Here is a 9,616-nt window from a genome sequence, read left to right as displayed (position 1 = left end):
AAAAGCACAGGGCCCAGAACACTACCTTGGGGAGCTCCAGCCTGAACAGGAAGGGGAGATGAGAGAAAACCATTCAGTGCCACATGTTGACTGCGACCAGAGAGGAAGTCCGCAAGCCATGCATGGAGATTTCCATGGATACCATAGGAGGAGAGTTTTGTCAGCAGAGCGGGGTGCCAGACTGTATCGAAAGCACGTGTTATGTCAAGGGAGACAGCTCTGATTTCCTGTTTTGCATTAAGGACCTCCATCCATTGTTGAGACAGCAGAAGCAGCATGTCCAGAGTAGAATGACCTGGTCTGAATCCAAATTGATGATCCGAGATCAAGCCATTGGAGAAGAGGACCGATTTGATGTCGGAAGTGATGATTGATTCCATGACCTTGCTGATTATTGGGAGCAGGATGATTGGTCTTTAGTTGCAAGGATCTGTTTTTGCACCTTTTTTGTGTAAAGCGGTAATGTTGGCTGATTTTTCAAGCTGATGGCAGATGACCTTGAGCAAAAGAGAGGGTGAAGAGAACAGAGAGAGGTTGTGAAAGAGCAGCAGAGCATGATTTTAGGACCCGTGGGCTGATGCCGTCTGGTCCAGTTGCAGAATCAGAGTCGAGGTTTGACAGAAACTTCTCCACCTTGCCAAGAGAGAAGGACACAAAGTCCAGGAGCAGCTGGGTATGACTGGGAAATGTGGGTATAGAGAGAGATGGGTTCGGGACACACGATTTTGAGGCAAACACAGATTTGAGGCATTTAGGTTTTTCATGTGTGGAGTCAGCTGTGTAGCTGTTTGAGATAAGGGAGGGGATGGAGGGGGAACCACCACCAGAAACAGATTTGACCAGACGCCACCAGGATTTGGAAGAGGGAGATAGGTTTGAGAGTTCAGTCTTGAGAGTAGAGAGATAGTGCTTCCTGGCTCTCCTGAGGGTAGACACACACTTGTTCCGATCTTTGTGAAAGGAACTGAGATTACCTTGAGTTGCATTAGCCTTCCATGAGATGAAGGCAAGTTGCTTCATGGAAGCTGCCTCACCACAAGCTTCAGTGTACCATGGACGGGAGGAAGGGTACGACAACTGAAGACGAGATGGGATAAATCTGTGCATGAGAGAGAGCAGTTTACTTTGCAAGAATTCCCAGGAAGAGTTGATGTCAGAGGCAGTGGAGATGTGAGACCCATCCAGATGTTTGATGGCTGCTTGATGACCATGCCAGTCAGCCTGTGTTAAGTGCCAGACTCGTCGACGCCGAGGAGGCTCTCTGAGAATGGCCAGAGATATCCACTTTAACAAGCACATGATCAGAAGAACCGATTGGAGCAGAATAAGAGCAGCAGATATTTGCAGGGAAGTTTGTCATAACCAAGTCTGGAAGAGAAGATGCTCCATTGACTGAGATCCGGGTCGGGAAATTGACAGATTGTGTCAGTCCCAGTGAGTCGCAGAAGTCCTTTGCTGAGATGCCATGTCTGGTGTGAGAGGTACCCTCACCCAGCCAACCAGCATGAAGACTTAATCTATAGTCATCAGGATATCTTAAAATGCTGTGGACGGATAAAGACAAGGATAAAATAACAATCGTGAAAGCTGATAGAAGTGTCCTACGACACCTGATCATTGCCTATGAAGCTGGCTGCAGGGCTGATCTCCAGCATGTACTCAAGCACGAGTTGATGAAGGCGCCAATATCACCAGCAGAGATGAATGAATCATTGAGAACTGGCACTAAATCTGTGCTGGCAGACATACTTCCACCAGACGTTGATTGCCATCAAACCATTGAGCTTCGAGGTGTGTCATCCTGTCGAGTAATAGATGGACGGGCACCAGTTGTGTCCCTCGGCTAGCCCATTGGAGCGAATACATTTGGAGACTTTGCAAGACATCTTCACAACGTCAATGTTACCTGCTTGTCCCTCATACAGGCAAATAGATGTTTTTGACAGATATCGGGAAGAATCCATCAAGACTGGTACTAGAAAGCGACGCACCAAGAGCACTCTACCAAATTGGTGTCTCATTGATAGGTGTAAAATGCCTCTTCCCTTTAGCTGGCCAAACTTCCTTGCTTTGCCCTAGAACGAGGCTGACGTGGCAAGGTTTCTATCAGAACAGCTAGTAGCAAAGGCACCACCTGACAGGGAAATGTTGTCACAGCAGGAAGTGCAGTCATCACAGATATCCACTGATCTGTCAGATATTACTGTGACACATATGAAGCAGATGATACACTGCCAGTGCTGCATCGCATGAACAACAATGTTGTTGTGTTTGCAGAATCGATGGGTGATTTCAGGTACAGCAAAGAAAGCAAAGTATATCCCCATTAAGGACATCTTTGACCAGCTTCCTCCTGGGGCTGCAGCATCGCTCCTGCCTTTTCATGCAATGACAGGATGACACCACATGTTTCATATGCAATCACACATAGCAATCTACCTGGAAGGTGTTCATCAAACACCACACTCTTCTTGGTGCATTCGGTGATGTGCAACTTAAAGAAGAGAAGATTGAAGCAGCAGAGAAATTTGTATGTAGGACGTACAAGTTGGAGCATATTGACTCTGCAGACATGGCTCACTGGACCATGTTGACCAAAGCAGGCAAACCAGAGGCCATACCACCGACGGGTAATGATGTTTTCACCTCTGTCTGTCTGTGAACAGGATATCTCAAGAAGTTGTGGACGGATTCGGTCGAAACTTGGTGAACAGGTTGGGTGTGCGACAAGGACGAATCGATTCGAGTTTGGTGAAGATCCGATACCGGATAGATGATTTTTATTTTTTTCGGAAGCGATTCTTCACCATTGAGAGATGGGGCCAAAACGATATGTAGCACAATATCTCAAAAAGTTGAGGGTTGATTATGACAAAACTTGGTGGATGAGTTGGTTGGGTAACAAGACCAAGCCAATTCGATTTTGGTTCAGTTCCGGATCCAGTATCAGTGGGATACAAGTGTTCAGCCTGGCGGAGATACGCGCTCTACCAAATGCTGTAAAACACGAGCAAATTTGGTTGTCTGCAGCGAAAGTATGTGCCAGAACTACTTTTTTCAGTGTTTGAGTTATGTTTATTGGGAGGTTAAAAATGCAAACAAATGTTTGGTGTCAAGAAGATTTGTAATTAGTATGTCCAAATTACCAAGACTTCTATCAAACAAACCTGTTACGAACAACTTACAACTTACTTAAACTTACTTACTTGTTGTTACAAACAACAACAAACCTGTAGCAAGCCTGTTACAAACCTCTACCAAAAATGCCTATAGCTCTTTTTACGTATGACTTCCAGTTTTCCATATGGCAGGTGAATGCTCTGGTATTTTCAGCAAAATGGATGGATGTGAGTCATGGACAGTGAAGAAAGAAGGGAAAAGTTTAACAGTTTTGAAATGTGGTGTTGGAGATGAATGTTAAAAAATTCATGGACTACAAGAAGAACAAACAAATCAGTGGTTGAATAAATTAGACCATCGTGTACATTAGAAGTATGTTAAAACAGAAACCGTCATACTTTGGACACATTGTCGGTGGTGGAAACGAAAATTTGGAGAAATCAACCATGTTCAAAGAAGAAGAAGAAGAAGAAGAGGAAGAAGAAGAAGAAGAAGAAAAGGAAGAAGCAGAAGCAGACCATGTTGGGGATTGTAGGAAGAAGAAGAAGAAGACCCTGTTGGGGATGGTTGGAAGAAGAATAAGAAGACCATGTTGGGGCTGGTTGGAAGAAGAAGAAAAAGAAGATGAAGACGAAGATAAAGACGAATAAGATCTTAAGAAAGGTAAGAAGAAGCAAACCTTAAGAAACCTCTGACCTTTACACCATCTGATAATACATACCACCCGTTTGGTTATATCGTGAGATTACACAACATGAATAGGCTCAGCGTTAACCCCTGTGGTATGATCCGGTGGACACGGCTTTCCAATCTAATATTCCGGGATTAATCAGCACTCTTTGTTTGTCATTTATCATCAAGCAAGCTGAACTTTATGCAAAAAAATGGACCCCACCAACACGGCCATGTGCCATACATCCCCCTCTTTATTTACCCCGTCCTAAATAATCCCAACATTGTTTTACTTTTTTCCTCCTCCCCAGCTCCTCTCTGACCCTCCTCCCTCCCAATCTCTTCCTCTTTTCAATTGGGTTTCTCTTAATTGAAACAAGCGTTACGCCTAGGTCCCCCGTCGGGGAAGTGATGTGAGTTGACAAAGTGGAAGACGCAGAAAACATGCTATGATATGATATTTCACTCACAAGGTTCAGACATACATGGAGGCGGCCATCTTGGATTTTGACGTGGCGACCCAATTTTCAATAGCGTTCTTCCTTATGCCTAGATACACCCACACACCAGATTAGAAGTTGGTACTTCGCTTATTTTTCAAGATATTCCGCTCACAATGTTCAGACATACATGGCATCAGACATACATGGCGGCGGCCATCTTGGATTTTGACGTGGGTTGCACCCACACACCAAATTCGAATGCGGTCCTTCGCTTATGCACGCACGCACGCCCGCACGCACGGACGGACGGACACACGGACGGAGGGGAAAACCATAGTCCCCCTTTCGCTCCGCAGTGCGACGGGGGACAAAAACCCACCTCTTGTCTATGGAATACATAGGTGGCTCCTTAGACCACATACACATCACTCAATATAACCTCAGCTATGACTATTTTGTACACAACATTAGAAAAAGCCTTTCAAAAACTTATTACTGCTACGTCGAAAACATCGTACTAACATTAATGAGCAAACTTGCTGCAGTATCAAGACCTTTGTACAATGATCTAAACACTTATGGAGGAACATGTATGCCAGCCATCACTTGGTGGGCAAAGACGTCAGCAGACATTCATGTAATTATACATAAATTACAGGAGGATTAATAACCTGGCTGGCTGTAACCAAACATGTCCATCAATTAATTGGAAACCATTACAAACAAGAAAGAGCAATCAGAGATTGCAGACCCTCGCCAGGACGTTTTTGTGTGGTTTATTGACAACGGACGTTTATGTTCAATCCAATATGGCTGCCGAATCACGTGACCGATGACGTCATCAATTTACTTCCCCCATACCATTTTTTGTGTAGATCATGCTCAATAAATTTCAAACTGATTGGATCAAGCGTTCTACTTGTCAAATTATGACGTCATGATGGAGGCACCCATGACATCATCATGAACATATGTTGTTCCTCATGGGGAGTACTTGACAATGAGCCACGCTTCAATTTTTTTCCAAGGAGTGGTTTCGGAGATAGAGATGCAAAGTTTTTCGTTTTTTTCAAAATGGCGCCCGTACCACATGACTTATGACGTCGTAATTATCATTAAAAATTATACAGGAGGAGGCACTCCTATGGTGGAAATTTCGTGTCAATCGGATCAACCGTTGCAGAGAAAAGCATACTCACGTTCTGTGCGGACAAACAGACAGACAGATAAACGGCGCAGACGTCATGGGTGAGCCACCACACAGAGGTTATAGTCCAGGAAAACAAGGTGAGACAAAGTGGTCAAAACTCGAACCCATTAAACATTTGGAACTTGCCTGGGTTATGGGTCCAAAGTTCACAAAGCAGACAGGACAGCCTGCTTAATGTTTCCTTTGAAGGACAGCATGCTCCGTACTGCAGCACACTCGACTGAGCAGCTTTCGTAGAATTTGACTTTGCCCGGAATTTAGAGCAACGGCAGAAACTTCAGAGAAAAGCTACTTTCATGGGAAAATTATATAATTTTCATCACAACAGAAACAGCATATTTTTTTATTTCGTACGCACATGTGAAGGATCCCACCTATCTGGTATGCTTACTCAGCTTCTCACGTCCTCCTTCCCTCCTGTCTCTCCCCCACGCTCCCTTACCTTTCCCTTTCTCTCCCATCATGCATCCTCCCTTATTTCACTGCTCCTTATGGTTCGCAGTCCATGGCAATACCCTGTCGAGATCTCTTGCTTGTTCTCAATTTTCATTTTCTCAACCCCAACCTCCCCTCCCCATACTTTGCGTATATAATAAATGAACAGACCCTTGAGAGGAGGTTCTTCCACATTTTCTTTTCTATCGAGAAACTTTACACCAACAACATTATGGGTTCTCTCTTTGGCGAAAGACAACAATTCCGTTCATTCATCTGTTCCATGTAATCAGTCATACAGAGACCCACATGTAACAAAAAGAAACAATTCACCATGTAATCAGCCATACGGAGACCTCACATGTAACAGCCTCACTAACCATACCTCACATGTAACATAACATATGATAACATAACCATACCTCACATGTAACATAACATATGATAAGGATGTGTTGGTGGAAATCGGAGCGATGGTGGGGGTATGGGAGGGGGCGATGGTGGATGGGGAGGAGGGGGAGGCGGAGGTGGATGGGAGGAGGACAGGGGTGGGTGGACCACACCAAGAGAAGATGGAGGATATATCAATGACAAAGATATAGACAGTAAACTAAAGACTTGGAGCATCAGATGTTCAGATCATTACCTTACATGTAATCGTCATACAGAGACCTACATGTAATCATTCATGGACACCTACATGTAACCAGTCATACAGATACCCACATTCAATCAGTCATATGGAGACCTTACATGTAACCCGTCATACAGATACCTACATGTAACCAGTCATACAGATACCTACATTCAATCAGTCATACGGAGACCTTACATGTAATCAGCCATACGGAGACCTATATTTAATCAGTCATACGGAGACCTTACATGTAATCGTCATAAAGAGACCTACATGTAATCAATCATATGGAGACCTACATGTAACCACTCATACAGAGACCTATATTAAATCAGCCATACGGAGACCTTACATGTAATCAGCCATACGGAGACCTATATTTAATCAGTCATACGGAGACCTTACATGTAATCATCATACAGAGACCTACATGTAATCAATCATATGGAGACCTACATGTAACCAGACATACAGATACCTACATTCAATTAGTCATATGGAGACCTTACATGTAATCAATCATATGGAGACCTATATTTAATCAGTCATATGGACACCTTACATGTAATCAGCCATACAGAGACCTATATTTAATCAGTCATATGGAGACCTTACATGTAATCATCATACAGAGGCCTACATGTAATCAATCATATGGAGACCTACATGTATCCAGTCATACAGATACCTACATTCAATCAGTCATACGGAGACCTTACATGTAATCAATCATGGGAGGGTGGGGAGATGAGTGGGAGGGTGGGGGGGATGAGGAGGAGCGTGGGGGGGGGGGGGGGATGAGGCGGAGGGTGGGGAGGATGAGAAGGAGCGTGGGTGGGGGAAATGAGGCAGAGGGTGGGGAGGATGAGAAGGAGCGTGGGTGGGGGGGGGGGGATGAGGCAGAGGGTGGGGAGGATGAGAAGGAGCGTGGGTGGGGGGGGGGGGATGAGGCAGAGGGTGGGGAGGATGAGGAGGAGCATGGGTGGGGGGGGGGGGTGAGGCGGAGGGTGGGGAGGATGAGAAGGAGCGTGGGTGGGGGGGGGGGGGATGAGGCAGAGGGTGGGGAGGATGAGAAGGAGCGTGGGGGGGGGGGGATGAGGCAGAGGATGGGGAGGATGAGAAGGAGCGTGGGTGGGGGGGGGGGGTGAGGCGGAGGGTGGGGAGATGAGTGGGAGGGTGGGGGGGATGAGGAGGAGCGTGGGGGAGGGGGGATGAGGCAGAGGGTGGGGAGGATGAGAAGGAGCGTGGGTGGGGGGGGGGGGGATGAGGCGGAGGGTGGGGAGGATGAGAAGGAGCGTGGGTGGGGGGGGGGGGATGAGGCAGAGGGTGGGGAGGATGAGGAGCGCGGGTGGGGGGGTGGGGCGGAGGGTGGGGAGGATGAGGGGAGTGTGGAGGTGATGAGGGGGTGTGTGGGGGGTGGGTTGCCCACACCAAGAGAAGATGGAGGATAGATCAGTGACATAGATATATAGACAGTAAACTAAAGACTTGGCGCATCAGATGTTCAGATCATGGTGATCTCACCTTGGTGACTCCATTCATGGAGTCTCATCCGGTCGTCATGGAAGTTATAAAACATTCAGGAAGGTTCCTGATCACGACTCCACGAAGCAAGACCCACAGAGGAAATTTGGTCAATGTTTTATTGGCCATGGGTCCAAACCCCTACCATCGATAGAGTCGATGATATAACATGAAAGGTCGACGCGGAAATTAAAGTACGTCGTTTGATCCATCAGGACCTCCGATCAAGAAAACCTGCACCGCCCTGGGGTCTCTGCCTTCCTGTCAGCAAAAGTGGTCGCAATCGTTCAAAATGGCTAAATCAGTCGAGGTTCGATCAAAGTTGCCAAACATATTAATCCCTGCCGCATAAGACAGGTGCACGTACAAACAGGTGCACGTACAAACAGGTGCACGGCCAAAGAGAACGCGCGTGCACACGGACGCTCAGCGGCTCCGAGCACACACCGCCGGGTAAGCGAGGCGGACGGAGAGCAGGTACATTGTGGTTGAACCGCCTTACCTGACGTGTTGTTGAGCAGCGATGGGAAGAAAACGTTGAGGAAGACGCGGGAATCTGGATGATGGCGTCGCCGCGTCCTTCGTCCCGGGGAGTCGGAGATGGAGGTCCAGCCGGGGAGGGGGCGCGATGCGGAGACGAGGGGGGCGGGTGGGGGTTTACGGAGGGGGTGCGAGATCAGATTTATTAAAAGGGATCAAACAACAACAACAAAACGCTCCTACAGAAATGTGTCTATGCACAGGTCACCTGCCGTAGCTACCTGAGACGATCGCTGCGATGGACCGGAGTCGCAGACGAGGACGTTCGTGAGCTACAGTAATCTCCCGACTGTCCTTAATCCACGCAGCCGAGGTCCATGGAGACAGGAGGGCCCTCACCGAGATGGTTACCTAGTTACGGCCATTAATCACCGCCTTCGCATTTACCCAGGTGTGTACAAGGCACGTACACTCACTGCCCACGAGTAACACCGACACCGAGGCGCACTGGGAAGGCAATGGCAAACCACCCAGTATAACCCCCGCCAGGAACCTGCTTCCTCAGCACTGAACCTTCCTCCGGGCAGAACATCAGAATTTAGGGTAAAATTTTTATTTTATTTTGTTTTAAAATTTTGGTTGTGATGAGAATATTAAAAAATAAAACAAATCCCGAATTTTTATTTATTTATTTATTCATGGATCGTGTCCATTTGAGAGTAGTCTGGTATTCAGGTTCGTGTAATGTGTACGCACTCTCTTATGAGTGGAGAAACATCTGTGTGATGGTCCGTTTGAAATCCTTACCCCTCATCCCAACTCCCAAACCCCCACGTTATCTCCCATTCATACTCAGGGGGATCTTAGGAACCATTTTGGGGTTCGTCTAGTTATGGCCCCTGGTACACTCTCTACATACCCCTCCTCTTACTCCATCTCCTGTCAATCTAATGATGTCCCTCAATACTGTATAGAAGTCTCAAACACAAAAATTGTTGAATTATCAATTTCCTGTCCGATTAGGGGTAGGGTTGGGTTAGGCTTAGGGTTGGGTTAGGCTTAGGCTTAGGGTTAGGCTTAGGCTTAGGGTTAGGC

The 9,616-nt window shown here is 46.7% G+C and overlaps 1 protein-coding gene across 1 annotated transcript in view; it reads right to left on the bottom strand.

The window, feature by feature from the left end:
• LOC137413161 (neuronal vesicle trafficking-associated protein 2-like) overlaps window positions 1-8,861 on the bottom strand; it is a 114,420-nt gene extending 105,559 nt beyond the window's left edge. Inside the window, exons 1-2 of the mRNA XM_068098557.2 lie at window positions 8,803-8,861; window positions 8,544-8,620 (exon numbers count right to left, since the gene is read on the bottom strand). The gene's annotated coding sequence lies outside the window, so the exon portion shown is untranslated. The remainder of the gene's footprint in view (window positions 1-8,543; window positions 8,621-8,802) is intronic.
• Window positions 8,862-9,616: the final 755 nt, after the last annotated feature.

Source organism: Myxine glutinosa, chromosome 1 (assembly GCF_964187855.1).
Source record: "Myxine glutinosa chromosome 1, kmMyxGlut1.1, whole genome shotgun sequence".
NCBI lineage: Eukaryota > Metazoa > Chordata > Myxini > Myxiniformes > Myxinidae > Myxine > Myxine glutinosa.
Note: the sequence above shows the minus strand (reverse complement) of the source record. Positions and strands in the feature narration are given on the sequence as shown.